We start from the raw sequence: 15,613 nt of genomic DNA on the forward strand, positions 1-15,613 counted from the left end.
ATCTAAAAACATGTCTTAAGGGGATCTTTAACTAACGCATAGCTGGGAAGACTGAAACATGTTTAGTGCTCAGGTTTTACATTTTATAAAACCCAAGCAGAAAAACATACTCATGGTGTAGCCCTAAATGAACAGGTAATAGAAGGTAAAAAGGCACATTAAAGGTGCAGTGTGTAGAATTTAGTTGCATCTATCCGAAATAACTTTTGTAAATATGTTTTAATTATCGTATTATCACCTTAGATTGAGCCTTTTGTATCTATATAAGGAGCGGGTCCTCCTCCATAGAGTCCGTCATGTTGCACCACCAAGTTTCTACAGTAGCCCAGAATGGACAAACCAAACACTGACTGTAAACAGAGCCTTTTGCAGCCACTGTGGGGTCTCTTACACGAATGAAAGGGGAGGAAGGTGGGGATATTCAGTTGATACTAGCATTTTAATGCTATTATGTTACATACATTTTTTTTTACAGGTGTTATTGTGAGTCACTCATAGGTCAGTAATATTGGACTTCCATATGGGTTGTAAATGGGAAGGATAGGCAAGTGGTCATAATCCATTAATAGCTTTATACAATTAGAAAGATATTAAACAACTCCTTCAAGAGAACTGGAGCTGTTTAGTTCACAGCAAAAACCCAATGCAGGGTCAGAATGGGATAACAATTCAGACTGAGATACTAATTGTAACACAGGCCATACATTGAAGTTAGAACAGCTGTTGAACTGTGCTCAGGCTTACTTTTATATTGAATAAGACTGCTCATTCTTCTCTGCTCTGACTCAAGTGACAATCTGTTTTCACCCGTAAAACTTCCTCCGTCTCTTAATCATACTGTTATTTGTCAATTTTTAACATTTGGCGTGTAATAATCCCCTTAGGGCAGCTGTCGCTGTAATGACCCGGGCCATCACATCTGGCACAAACAGTCATACCACAATTCTGAGTTGCTTGCAGGTTTGCCCACTGGACAAACCACAAACCTGAGTGCATGCTTACTGAGTTGAAACCAAACAGAGAAGCATGGCTGGCATCTAGAAAATTCCTGAATTTCCACTGATAAAAAGTTAAGAAGGTCTTGAAGCCTGAATATAAGACTGAGTTTATATTACAGTACAAAGTTGTCCAGCAGATGGTGCTGTCTGTAAACATTTCTCTGTGTGTGCCATTACAGTTTTCTCTAGTTTTATCTATGCTCAAGCTCCCCTCACAAGGATTATAACACCAGTTGTTCCAAGGTTCTTTTTTGTCCACCATTAGACGAGTTGATTTACAATCCCCTGTGCATCCTACTTCATATTACATCCTCATGGAAGGATTGCACAGTTGCATTTTTGTATTTGACATTCTCAAAGGTCAGAAAAAGCAGACATGTGGGTGAACAATCATTCACTTGAAGATCTCCAGCAATGTCTGTGTTTCTTTTTTTACTTTAAAATATAATCTCATGTAGTCAGTCAGTTAAGGCTGCAGCATTTAAGCCCACCATTACTTTCTCTAGTGTCCCCTTTGTTTTCCAGCTGTATGTATTCAGTAAATATAGCAAAGGTTAGAAGCCTGCCCTGTCCCTTAAAAGCAAAAAAAGAAGGGAAAAACTCATTTGGGTACTCAATGGGGTGGGGAGTTCAGCTAGAGTTCACTGGAGGCTTGCTCTGTGTTACTTCCTGTATTCATATTAATGTGATGATACCAAGTAGTCAGTGGACATAGCTCTATATTCAGTTCTTTAAAAAGGTCTTAAAAACAAAACATACTAAAGCCATTTTAAAAATGAGAGCTATAGAGCTTGCATTTTATAAACTTTGATACAATGAGTTTATGTATCTGCTCATGCCTATAGGCCAGGAGTTCCTTCACTGAGGATGTGAGATGAATCAGAAAATATTAACTGATCCAGACCTGAAGGGTTAGGTCGTTGAAAATCCTCACCACCAAAGAAGGTGGAGCCAGATTGTCCACAATCTAATTTAATCTGAAGCCACGAGCTCCTTGCTATGTGTGGCGTCTTGGCTGTCCAATAGTACAACAGTTTAACTGGCTTAAGGGCCCGTCAGGCTGGGAAAGGATCATGTTATCCTCAGCTCAGTGAGTTGTGTCAGCAAGCTGTCAAGTGCCTATCTGAACATTGCTCATGTTAATTTTTCTCTTCCACATTGTATTTTGTTGCCCGCATGATGCACATCATTTATTTCTGAACAATAACCCTCAAGTATAATTTAAAAGCCACATGAAGTCTTGGAGAGAACTCCAGCACAAAGAGAGAACTCAGAGGGGAGGAGAAACAAACATTGAGGAACTGAAGTGTTTTTCATCAGAGATCCTGGAGGTCTTTCATGAAACACACTGAACATGAGGTAAAAAGATAACGACCTCTGTGGTGCTCACATTAGCTACATTTCACCTTTTTGTCATCAGCCAAGTGAGTGGTTAAGCAATCGCAAAAGACATTCACTTGCCCCCTGCAAGATTCATGTTGGTGCAGCTATGCAATAAGACAATGACACAGATCAAAGGTGTTTAAATAAATATATAGCTTTATTTGCAAAGTTTTACTTTTTAACATGTTTTCCTGCAGAAAAAGTGAACTAGAAATCAGAAGTGAACTATGAGCATTAAGGAACCAAATGTTGCTAAATACTCATAGTTCACTTCTGACATACAGTATACTTACATAAATATCTCTTTTGAAAGTGTCCCTGTATGCTGACACTGTTCCCAGTGGACTCACTTAATAACTTGAATTTGTAGACAGAGAAGAGCTGAAATTGGCATGGTGTTCTGCTGGAATGTCACCATCAAATCTGTGCTGTTAATACAGCAGGACTGAAATTATACTAAGCACTGGGCCAACAATCCAAATACTTTATGATTGAAATGTGGCTTTATGTGCATTTCACTAAATTGCTGCAACAGTATTAGATGAATTTGCAATGTTACGTTAAATCAAAGTCAAATTTCAGTGTTAATTTAGAGGAATTTACTGGATTAACTCAGTGGTACACCAAAACACTCTGAATGAGGTTTCCAATTCCTTTGTTTGTTGTTTCGCTTCTGCACTATCTGAACCATTCGTGCTGTGATGCTAGGCTGTTATTTAGACTGGTGCATGTCTAAGCAGTGTAATATACAGTGTGGTCTCCCCTGCAATCAGAAGAGAAAAAGAGACGGAGAGAAGGAACACAAGGCTCCAAGAGAAGTGACTCACGATCCCATTGTATAATCAGGGTATATTAAAGGAAGGAACATCACACCCTCATTGCAGCAATGAGCCATGTGTACTGTTGCTTAATGGTTGTGGAAACCAGCACACTCCTCCCACCCCCGTACATATGATATGCACTGTCCTCATAGGAGGACGAATGGTACTTCAAGATTGTGAAGTTGCAGTGGTTCAAGATTTGTAACTAACCATTATTTTTTAAACATGGGCTTTTTGCTTTTAGTGTTGAAATAAAGTAGGAGGATTAAGTGATCATTTTTAATATGGCCATCTCATTTGTAATTATTGAGATTTCTGAAGAGTTAGATTAACAAACTTAAATATGTACTATGAAGGCCCAGTACTCAGCACCCTTTTTACAAACATCACATCATAGTGGAAAGTGCACAGTCTACATTTGCAGTCCATGAACACTCGACTACATGCAAGCGGAATGTCAGCTATGTGGATTGTGATTGGTGGGATGGGAAGAGGGCTTTACTCTAATCACAGATTGTGCCTTTAATCAAGTACATAAACTAACTACTCATTTGATGAAGGGTAAGGTACCACTAAGATATCAAAGTACAAATTATTATGTAGCTCACTCTATGCTGACTGTGTGTGGCCTATTAGTCACGTGGTTTAAATCCTTATAGTATTATTATAGGCCTTATTGCGCAGCTCTTTATGCAACACAGAGTATGTACTGACAGTGCATGGTGTTTTGAGTGAGGTGAATAGTGCTGAATATTCCTTGGGTTCAAAGCTACTCTGGAATTGCCAACCTTACATCTCCACTCTATTGAACAATTGTCCTGAACAAGAGTAGGAAAAAGACTATTTTGGAGGCCTATGCAGATCCTATCACATTACTTCATAGTACTTGTTTACACAGTACCAGCTGAAAGTCTGGGCACAAGTACTGTGTATATTGTATATGTCACTACATTGGCCTTTTTCAGAACATTTTGACTTGTTACAACAGGAAAAGGCAGAGATAATTCATTAATGATGGCTCTGTTTCATTTAAACAGATCCCAGAAAGCCATACCAGTTCAGCATACAAAACAGGCCTTTTTTCACAACAGTCGAACACAGGTGTTACTTATAGCATTAATGATGGCTCATTTATATTCAAGTGTCCTAGAAAGCCATGACGGTGTGACTAGCGAGCCAGCATGCACAATACCATGACCCTGAAACTGAAGCAGCTAAAGAGAGTTAATTGATTTTTATTATTTACACGTGCTTTTTTTTTTTTTTTAAATGTCTGTGAAAAAGGCCTATATGGCACTAACTGGAAAACATAAAATGTTATTAATTACACTTGCTTTTTCTGTTATTTCTGTGTGATATTTTGAATTGCGCACTATATATTCCAATGTCATTCAGTTACTGTAATAACCGAATATAACAATGACTATAGCTCCCTTTTCTTCCAGTCATGAGTAAGCTATATGCGCATGGGTTGAGGGAAATTGAGAGGATGTAGCGTTGAGGTTGAGTGCAGTTTTTTGTAACCTATATGACTTCATTTCCCAGATTGCACCGCGCCCCATGATGTTCCCAACAGCTGACAGACGGTGAAAGCCTCTGCCAGAGCTGTCGGTGGAAGAGAGTAGCCTCTCGTCGGTAGCCTATACGGACTCTAAATTCAAGTCGCGCATTACTGGACTTTGGGCCGCTTTTACAAGCTGGGTTGCCGTCGAGCATCTTGTTTTGATTGAAAGAAATTAGTTTGCATCCTGACTTTTTTTTCTATCTCTCTCCCAGATTGGGAGCAGGGGGACATTTGCTGTCAGCTAACTTCCACAATAGGTCGCTGCGTTGCTGGACTGCTGCATATGTTTTATTGGAGCTTAACAGTTTGACTCCAGCCCTTCCAGCCGTGCCCAATGCTGAGGAATGGATAGTGTGTCTGCTAAAGGTGGGAAGATGGTCGAGAGTGATGAGCAGCCGGAGAGGGATAGTGGTGGTGGCGCAGCGATGGCCGCACTACATCAATGCGAACTCATCCAGAATATGATTGATATCTCCATCTCCAGTTTACAGGGGCTACGGACCAAATGCGCCGCGTCCAACGACCTCACACAACAAGAAATACGCACTTTAGAGGTAATGTGCATTTCAGTTATGTCAGAGCCCCTTCCTGCAATAGAAAGCAGTCTAGTCAAATTGCGGAGTCATGAAGCCCCAGCGCTATGTCCGCCTCATATAGGCTTAATATTGGCTGCGAGCGAGGCGCCCTATCACATCAGTGAGCTGAGCGCATTTTGTCGCTTACACTGTACCACTGGGTCGATTAATTGAGGTGAAGATGACTAAGAAATTATTGCTTGAGTGCAATCCTTGTCTCTCTAGAATATTCCTAAATGATGAAGATGTTAGTGATGCTTTATCCTGTTATTTGTGTGACCTCTTTCTCTATAGGTGACAAACATTTTTGTCAGGAGCCCCCCTCGGATAGTTCACAGCACCGCGGTGTGCAGCTGAATTCAGCCTTGGCCTAATGGCACACATTTAATAATCTGCTTTCATTTATGTGGCTGGATCCTGCTCTGTCTGTCTGCACAGGATTTCGTGTTTGTACAGTGAGTCGGGAGGCCTGCAAGATAAATACAAAAACCAAATGCACGACGTGATCCGTGCGTTTATTCAGTTCCCCCACCGTGAGCAGACAGGGTTGATGTGCGCGCTGCCTTTTTTTTCTCTCCCCCTTGCATCTGGATGCAGATTCAGTTCAGTCCCGTTGGGATGACTTGACATTGCTTTGCGCAAGAGCTATAGGGCCTCAGTATATCCGACCACAGTAGGCAGTGCCATGGAGGAGTCATGCCTGGTATAGCATGCAGGCATCGGCCAAGCATGCACACATCATGCCTATAATATAACAAAAAAATCTTGCTATTCAAATGCAGATCGGAAATTCTGTTTTTCAGTTAAATGTACTCAGTAGTAGCTTTTTTATGTAGAGTGGGCCTCATTAATCTTTTAAAATAGTCATTCCTACTGTGAATTTTGTAGTAATGTTATAATCCCTTTCATCAGGGTCAGTTTTATCCCAGGCTTGCATGTTTCCACCCACTGGATGTTTACAGTCACATATTGTTTTTGTAATATTCTCAGCTGCGAGATGACTGAAGAAATCATATCATGGAAAGTACAGCTCCGTGTTGTTAGTAACAATGCCATGAGGGGACAACAGGCCCTGCTCCTGCTGAGGAGGGTGATGGGAAGAGAGGGCTGGTGTGTGTGTGTAGTGTAAAGGGCTGATACAGTGCATTTTGATGAGATGTGGAGTTGTGAAAAGCAGTAGACGACAGCCTGCACATTAGATTAACAAATCTTCGGTATATGGCTCCAGACATACTGACATCCTGGAGACATGATAGATGGTAAATGGGTTTTCTGGCTCATGGTTTATTTAAGCCTTATACCTTGGATAAAAGGAATACACACTCCTGATTGGCTAGAGGCTATCAATTATCCATGTCTGTTTTATTTCTGTATAACTGAGCACCCTGTGAACAATTGTGCTGTTGCCCCTAAAAACTAATGTTCCAGAGAGCTCCGGGCATTTAGTTTCAGCCACACATTGACAGCAGCAGCCTGGTTGAACTGGTTTTCAAGTGACCTTCAAACTGGTCCAGAATCACGGCTGATGAAGAAAGTATCCCTTTTATTCAGACGCAAAGTTACAATGTGATCTCATTACTGTCTGATTGTAGGTTGCTGCAGCAGGCCAGGTAGCAAGAACTGCATGGCCTGCTCAAAAGATCCGTTTGTATTTGTGATGGCTGTATCCAAGTGTGTGATGACAAAGCAGTCTTGTGTGTATAGGTGCAGCTTTCCCAGTTTGGTAATATGAATGTCTACAAAATAATTTAGGTAACTGCAGCTTCCTAGCTGGCTGGCAGGCATCAGGTGCAGGTTGGCAAGCTACAGCGCTGGAACACAATTTTCACAGGCTAAAGTAAACAGTATTAAATGAAAAATTGAAAGTACCTAAACAGAAACCTGCCAGCAAATGGATCAGGTTCCATTTTTTATTTTTGTGTATTTTAGCACTGATTTTTATACAATAGGTGTGAGTGAACCCCATTTGTTGTCATATCTTTGTTCTCTAAAGATAGTTGATCTAATATTAGACTTACCTATGTCTTACTTTATTTTCTTCAAATTTTAATTTCTTCACATTTTTGAACTTGTTAAAATGTTTTTTAAATATCTGCTCTGTCTTTTCAAGCAAACTCAATCTATGAGGTAGGGAGTAGACTGCTAAACTATAACTGAAAGACTATTCCCTAAGTTTATGAAACATTCTAGAAAGGTTCACAAGTTTTATATAACTGGGAGCTGGTTGTTGATCACAATTATTACTTTTACTGTATAAAGTCAGCAACCATCAGTTTTGGCCTGATTGTATTTGAAGGGAGCAGTGGTCCTATGACACACAGTTTGTATAGAGAAATGTAAAGTGAAGTTCATTGCCTGCCTGCTTCCACATGCTTCAAGTCTTCTTCATCCATTGTCATGTGTACTTCGTCACTATGTGGAACAGGACGTGATCTGGCAGAGTACTTCCTGAGGTACGCTGTCTTGTAGATGCATTTTGCACTGACATTGTTCTGCATGACAATGGGCAGGCCATGCTGGTCTCATATATTTCTTGAAGGCTATGAAAACAGCTCTGAGGTCTCTTTCCTGTGGTTTGCCAGGCCTGTTGAAAGGGGTTATCCCTGAAAGTCAGAAGTGTGAACAGTGGCTCTGGTTACATGATGGTGGTTGTTTTGCTGGTTTGTAGTATTAGCAAGGTTCAGTTTCCTTTTCTGTTGTACCTTTTTAGGATCAGAACAGCTAGACACCTTTTGGTTTTGAACCCACACAAACCTACTTCCAACTTCAGCAGCAGAGTGATGAGAGCGTCACACTGCTCACTGGCTTTTGGTTGCTGCTTTGGAAACCGGTAGATACTTTCTGGTTTACAGCACAGCTAAATATAAACCTGAATGGTGTATTTATTTATATTTATGTAATGCCATTTCAACTGAATAGATATGTAGTTCTTCAATAGTCAAACAGGTTTTGGATGACATTGAGGTATATCCATTGAATCCACTTTAAATAGGCTTTTGGTGGATTCTTACAGTATTTTTAAAGACTATTATGTTAGGTTTCATTATATTTAAATCATAGATAGTATAAAAGAAGTGAACGCTGCCACTGAGACATCACTCATTTGTTTGTTGTCTACAGTTTTGAAGCCACAAATTCAGCATTTTGGCTGTCACCATCTTGTTTTTTTGGAGCCAGAGGTGACCATAAATGGAAGAGAGGGTGGAGCTAATCCTAACATTAGTGCTAGCTAGCTAGCTTGGTTAGCAAGGTGCATCTGTAATTCATGTTAACTCTGATATTAATTGGGATGCTACTTTTGTTAAGCGACTGAACATAAACTGTAAAGCAACAGCTCCTAGAGGGCTATTCATGTACTCATAGAATCTCAGATTAAGGTACATAACCTATGTTGTTATGCCTCTATTTATTATCATGGTAGCGACTTGTCAATCGCAAGGTAGCCACGCCCTAAAGCATACACTGCTATATTGTCTGTTTTACTCTAAATGGGACCATCATTTGCAAAATGAACATCATGCTGTATTGAAGAAGACTTAGGTAATGAATTAGGATAGGGTCATTTTCTCATAGATACGATCAGACTTTTTTTTTGCAGCCAGTGCAGCCCCTGCTGGTTATTAAAATTGCAGGTTTAAGTCACTTTAGAATTGGTTTTACTTTTCACACCAGTACTGCTGGTTCAAACCTCAGTTTAAACCCAAAATAATGTCTTGCCTTCCCTTTCGTTACTACTGTATTTGCTGACTTTTTTTTTATTTTCAGTGTTTTGTTGATTTGTTGATAATATCATGATGTCTTGTTCTTGTGGTATGTCTACCCAGTTGAGATCCGGAGGCACAAAATCTTCCTTTTGATGTAGCTGCAGGTGTTTGGTGAAATAATTTTCTGTTCCCTTTTTCAATTTTTGTGTTCCAACACGTTTTATCATTACTTACTCTTAACTGTTTTATCGTCATAAAATTCTTTTTATTATTCTTCTATTTTCTACTTTTTGTATGCAATAGTTATGGGTTGAGTGGAGTATGTATGAGCTGTTCCTTTTGCTCTTGATTTCTTCAGAGTGACTTAATGATCGAACCAAGTAGATTCTTGCTTGGTACCTCCTTTCCTTTCATTTAAACAAGGGTAGAAGTCACAACTATTTAAACAAGGAATTGGATGTGTGAAAGATAGTCAAGAAAGTGATGGGTGAATTTTGAAATGAGGCAATACATGTATTCAGTTTATAATCTTAAGCGATCATACAATTGCTGTCTATTTACATCAAATGCTTTCTCTTCCTAAAACCTGTATAACATTTCTAAACTTACAGAGCTGCTGGGCACTTAAACATCTTTTTCAGCTTAAAATTAAAAATTATATGACTATACTGTGATGAAGCGGATCAATGCTGGTGTTAATATTGACATTGAGACCAAATGTATAAAAAATCAGCATTTCAGGGATTGAAAATGACCGTAAATGCCATCTGCTGTTTGAAATCAGCCCTGAAAAGGTGGGGCCAATGCAGACATAGAGTTGACCATTTTCTACGCTAACCTTAACCCTACGTCATGAAATTTATATAAATAGTAGAATGATCATGTCTGCCTTCCCCAGCCCCCGCCTGTGAGTGTGAGAGTCTGTGAAGCCGCCCACCGCCCTCACTCATTTTCAAACACATGCTGATCGAGACAGTTTTAGCTTCAGCAGAACTGACCTACTGGAGGATATCTCTCTGTCTGTGATTGTCCACGAAAGGAAATGCCATTGGCAGCCACAAAACCAACCAACATCGCATTTCATAGCTCTTTAGCTTTGTCAGCTGTCTGGTTCTACAGTTATCAGCTGGTAAAAATCTTCAAAACGTTATATGGCTGTGTTACCTGAGGCCCACCGTTGCTGAACCTGTGCACTGCGGAGCAGCGGCGGACTGCAGCTCTGCACCGTGGTGGACAGTCACAGACCGAGAGAGTTCCTCCAGCAGGTCAGTGCTGCTGTTAGCTGTTGAAGCTAAAACTGTCTTCATGTGAAGCAGCAATGAACCAAGTGAAACAGAGGTTTATTTAAAAATGACTTGTGGCTTGTTTAAAAATGTCGCCGCATTTGTCTTCCCCTCATTGTTGTTATTATTATTATTGTTAGTTCTCTGGCCAAGCGATGTCACAGAGTAACTACTGCTTCACACATCCACCCCATCCTCTCAGCCCCATGCCCACTTTTTAGCATATTTCAAAAATATGCAGTGGGTGGGGTTAGGCTCAGCCCTGGGGGTGAGGTTACACTTTAAGTTTTAGAACTGTGTTCAAGTCTCCCTGTCATCAAATTAACATCGCTGCTAGCTTCATAGTTGCTGTTCTCTAGGTCTCCATGACCTTTGAGCACCTTGTAATGGAAAAAGGGAAAAGAAAAGAGAATTTCTAAGCCGAGAACAGTAAACTTTTATTAATAAGGCAACGTAACAGTTTATTTGTCAAGCAATTACCCTTTATTCAAGCAACACATCAAAGCTCCTTTTAGCAGTTCTCCTAGTTTGTCATTATATTGTTAAAGCTCTTACAAAGGATTTAGAACTATAAAAACATGCAGCTCAGATCAGCTGGTGATTTGTGATCGGGCTTTTTGTAACATTCAAACGTCCATCATTGCTAAGAAGCTTGCAGAGCTGGTCTAGATGTCTTTCAGCAATCTTTCAAGTGGGGCAGGCCAGGCATGGGTTGCTGTCTTGATCAGCAGTCTTACTTCCTATGTCTTTACTGGCACAACGTTTTGAAACCACATCTTACTATAAGTGTACACTTTCACTTCTTGCTTGAGCCCTTCTTGAGGTTTCACATGCCACTTGCCTGAAATGTTTAAAGTCAGCAGATTGGAGAGTTAATCACAGATTTAGGAGGATTCTTTCTATCTTGGCAACATTATAATGTCATATTCAAGCTAATATGTCAGGTGCTGTATTTCAGGCATGTAGAAGATAACCCTAAAACCTATCTCTGTTGTGTTTGAGATCCAAATTCTAGCAAGCATACTGGCTGGCAACTCTCACATCAGTGCACAGGTGATCAGATGTAAACCATTTAATAGCGGAGATAACTAGACATGATAGATGTCTACTACTAAAGCTTTAAAGCCAATGAGCGAACCGTGTTAGGTCAAAGTCATTGTCACACTCGTGGTGCAAAGGGGTTTCGCTCCCATATTGCACTGGAGTGCAATCAAGAGAGGCTTGAACTCACTTTATACTCTCATTGAGAGAGCTTTATTATTCCACTTGAACTGTGTGTTTTTCCTGCCTTGCCAGTGAGAGGATAATGATACTGGCCTCTCAAATGGAGTACTAACTGGTACTTCACTTTTCACATGTTAATCCCACTCATCCTGGTCTCTGTCTGCTTCTCATGCTGCCTCTGTGTTACTTTAACTGTAGCTCTTTATATATTCCTGACTCCTACTTTATCACATCCACTGCTTTAGTCGCTCGTCTGTTTGGTTTAACCCAGTTCAAATCAGTCTACACGATCCAGACACTTAGCAACATGAACTTGAAAACATCCTATAAACAGGAGAAGTGTTTTTGCTTCTGCGCTGTTTTACATAACCTTAAACAAGTGTCAAATGTTCCTAGATATGTATTCATTGTTGTAAACCTTTTCACATTAAAGCAATTCACCATCTTATCTTTTTAATCAGTGCTGATCTGCAGCAAAACGGCAAAGCGTCACTCTGTTTTGTCTCCTCATGGTGTTGGAGAGACTTTGCTGTGCGCTCGTGGTGTGAGCTGTTGTGGCTGCATCTATATTTAGACATCTTTCTTCCTACGCATTTTCAGGGTTGGTTGTTAAATAAGAAAATCAAATGACGCGCAAAGAGCCTGTGCAAGAGGGGAAAGCAGAGAGGAAAAGGGGAGGGGAGAATCAAAGCCAATCCGCTGGGCTGCTCTTTATGACATGACAACCTGTGTGTGTGTGTGTGTGTGTGTGTGTGTGTGTGTGTGTGTGTGTGTGTGTGTGTGTGTGTGTGTGTGTGTGTGTGTGTGTGTGTGTGTGTGTGTGTGTGTGTGTGTGTGTGTGTGTGTGTGTGTGTGTGTGTGTGTGTGTGTGTGTGTGTGTGTGTGTGTGTGTGTGTGTGTGTGTGTGTGTGTGTGTGTGTGTGTGTGTGTGTGTGTGTGTGTGTGTGTGTGTGTGTGTGTGTGTGTGTGTGTGTGTGTGTGTCAGGGGCCTAGGAGAAGACAATGGAGAATGTTGCTTACATGAGAGTATAGAGGAAGCACAACTCCATGATTGTAGCAACACTGACCCTGTCTCTGTTTCCGTTTTTTTTCTTTCTTTTTTTTTCTTTTTGTTCTTGCATTAAGGGTAGCATAGCCAATAAGAATGGACTGCACGATGTGGAAATCAGGATGGTTGAACAGTGTAGGCAGGCCTTGATCTATTCTTAAACTGACTCAGGATGAGTTGCATTATATCCTGTAATTTTGAGGTCTGGTGTACTTCTTTTGTGGAAAGAAGTGGGGGTTTTCTTGCTCTAGCACCAAATCATAAGGGAGTTATCATGGTGTGTCTGGTTGTAAATGGTTAAAATTAGCGACATATATTTACTATCATTGCACTTAAATTATTGCGAGGTCTGTCCTGATGTAGTAAATGCATTTATAGTGTGACAAACATTATGTGTATGTTTAAAATGGAACCACTGACATGTTTTTCTGTCAGATATGTTAGCCTAAACAAGGCCAAGGATATGTCTGTGTACCCCCCACCCCCCACCCACTTCAGAGCAGATAACAATGATGGAGGAGGGGCAGCAGCCTATTGTCAGGGACTGTTGACCATGTATGTTCACCCCCTCCACCAAAGTCCATGTGACCTGGCCTCTGCATAACTTGGCCTCCCTGGCCCCGCTCTTTGTTTTTTATGTCTCTTGACATCTTCATCATTTTTTATGCACAGATAAAACAGTGCATCAGCCACGGCTTACTTGCATGGCCCTGCATAAAATGCGTCCTTGAAGGCAATATTAAAATTGGCGTAAAATTTGCATTATCTCCCAGCTCCAGTGATACTGTTGCTACTGTCACATCCCATGTTGACTGTGACACATCTAAAGACAGAGGCAGTAACCGTGGAAAAAAAACGAAATGATCCCTGGTCTCATGTCCCTTTGTGGCTGATAATGATAATATTATGTACAGATGTGGGGGTGAACCAAAGTGGGGGAATATAACTGATATGATACAAGAACTGTTCCTATTCAGGGAGCAAGAAACGTTTTGCATTTTCAGTTGGAGAGAAGTGAACTGACCTTGCTGTGCAAATATCATTTTCTGTGATAGAGCATTTTGTTGCTCAGTTCTGAGATAGGCCATGCTATCCTTGGCAGGTGCACCAAAGTGGCTTTGTCAGCAATAGCCTTGAGAAAACAATGGGAGCAGTGGGATCTGCTCCCCAAGTCTGCTGTGTCAGGCAGGCCGTTGCTGGGACTCCGTTCTCCTCTGTGGCGTCTGACACACTGGCTGTCACTCATCCCCCCCCCTCCCCTTCACAGCATTAGGCCGTTGCCATGGTGTTGTTTAGCTCTGCTGACAGGTGGGCTCTGACGCCATCACCCTACCCCCCTCTCCCCTCCTCCTCCCACCTCCCACCTCCAGGCCACACGTCAAATGCTGCCTTCTCCACTCTGCACCAAAAATAATATGCAGAGGGCCCTGTCATTATCTCTTGGTTCGTCGCTCCCAACACAAATACACACATTACTGATAACAGTGAGGGATTTGGGGACTTCTGTGCTTGTGTAATGCTATCCACAGTATTTATTTAGGATGATAATAGGGGAAGTGAATGCTCCGCATGTGACTCAAGATAAAATTGTTGGTCATGGTTTGTAGTCAGTGCAGTTATTATCCTGCCGAGACACATGATGACAGTTGTATGTTGAGATGTATTGTGTCAGAGCTTTGTGTTTCACATGTATGGGAAAATCCCACTGAAATGTTGCTGACGACTCAGAAGAGGGGTTGCTAGGTAACCTGACGTCACAGGACTGCACTAGTGTATAGGGAGGTAAAGCAGGAGGCTAGCTCATTAGCCACATCTAGTAAAAGGTCTCTTACTGTTGGCCGCAGCTCAAAAACACTTTATTCAGACATGATTGGAGCACAGTGATTATTCAAGGAGAAATCCTGCTTATGTGTCTCCCATTCTTTTTACACATGCTGGTTTACCAGTTCTGAAAGGAGTTCCAATCCAACTGGGAGTAAGAGAATGAGAAAGTCGAATGCATGCACCTAACATAAAACTGTACAGATGTTGTCAAAACATCAGGGCACCACATTGCACTGCTTGTATGAAGCAGAATATGTACCTTTGTATTAGTTTACATTACTATAATGCACCCTGCTTTATTATTTCATAATGATAAATAATTGCAGAGCCGAGCAGCAGCTGTCGGAGTCAACCTTGAGTGCATTTAACTCCTTTACCATCCTCTCTCTCTCTCTCCTTTCATCTCTGAGGACTACAGTGGAGGTGCTTTTTGTTAGCTGCCTTTTTACATCCCAAGGCCGCACTTTCCCAGAGTAGCGCCGCTCTATGAGTCTCCGTCTCGTCAGCGAACGTACGTGTCACGGAGAGAGTTGAATGAGCAGAGAAAGACGTGCGCCGCTCATTGTTGCTCAGGCACTCGAGAGGTGTCTGGCGGGTCGAGAGCTAGCTGGTGTTGCACGGCTCATCTGAAGGTGCTGCCTGCTGTAATGGACTCTTACAGATAGACTGCGAGATAAGGAGACACTCTATACGGCAGAGCTGAGCAGCACAACGCGGGCTGCTGCAAACCAATACCATGGTGTTCATTGTTAGACTTACTCAAAGGACCGCTGCACTTAACATTGGCTTGGAAAGCATTGAGATAGTAGTTTAAGTGTCAGAGCTTCATATGTCGTTATTTTATCTTCTTATCTTACAAATCTTTTGAGTGCTTTGAGACCAAAGTTATTATTTATATACATTGGAACACTACAGAAAAGGTCTTAACCAGGGTTATAGTCATTAATGTGCTGATTAGTGGATGCAAGCATTGAGAGGAAGACCTGAGAGGGGCAGGTTCCTGTGCATCAGAAAGCTACTACCTTGAGCTATGTTTAAAGGACAGCAGGCAAGCTTTTGTTGTTCTTCTTCTGGTCTTCTCCTCTCCTTTCGCTCCCATGCATCATCAGCAGAGCCCCCAGATGGTGGAGATATTGGTGATGTTTTCTGTAAATGAGAACATGAGTGGAAGGAGGTCAAGCTTCTCAAA

Source organism: Scomber scombrus, chromosome 14, assembly GCF_963691925.1.
Source record: "Scomber scombrus chromosome 14, fScoSco1.1, whole genome shotgun sequence".
In the NCBI taxonomy this organism is placed as follows: Eukaryota; Metazoa; Chordata; class Actinopteri; order Scombriformes; family Scombridae; genus Scomber; species Scomber scombrus.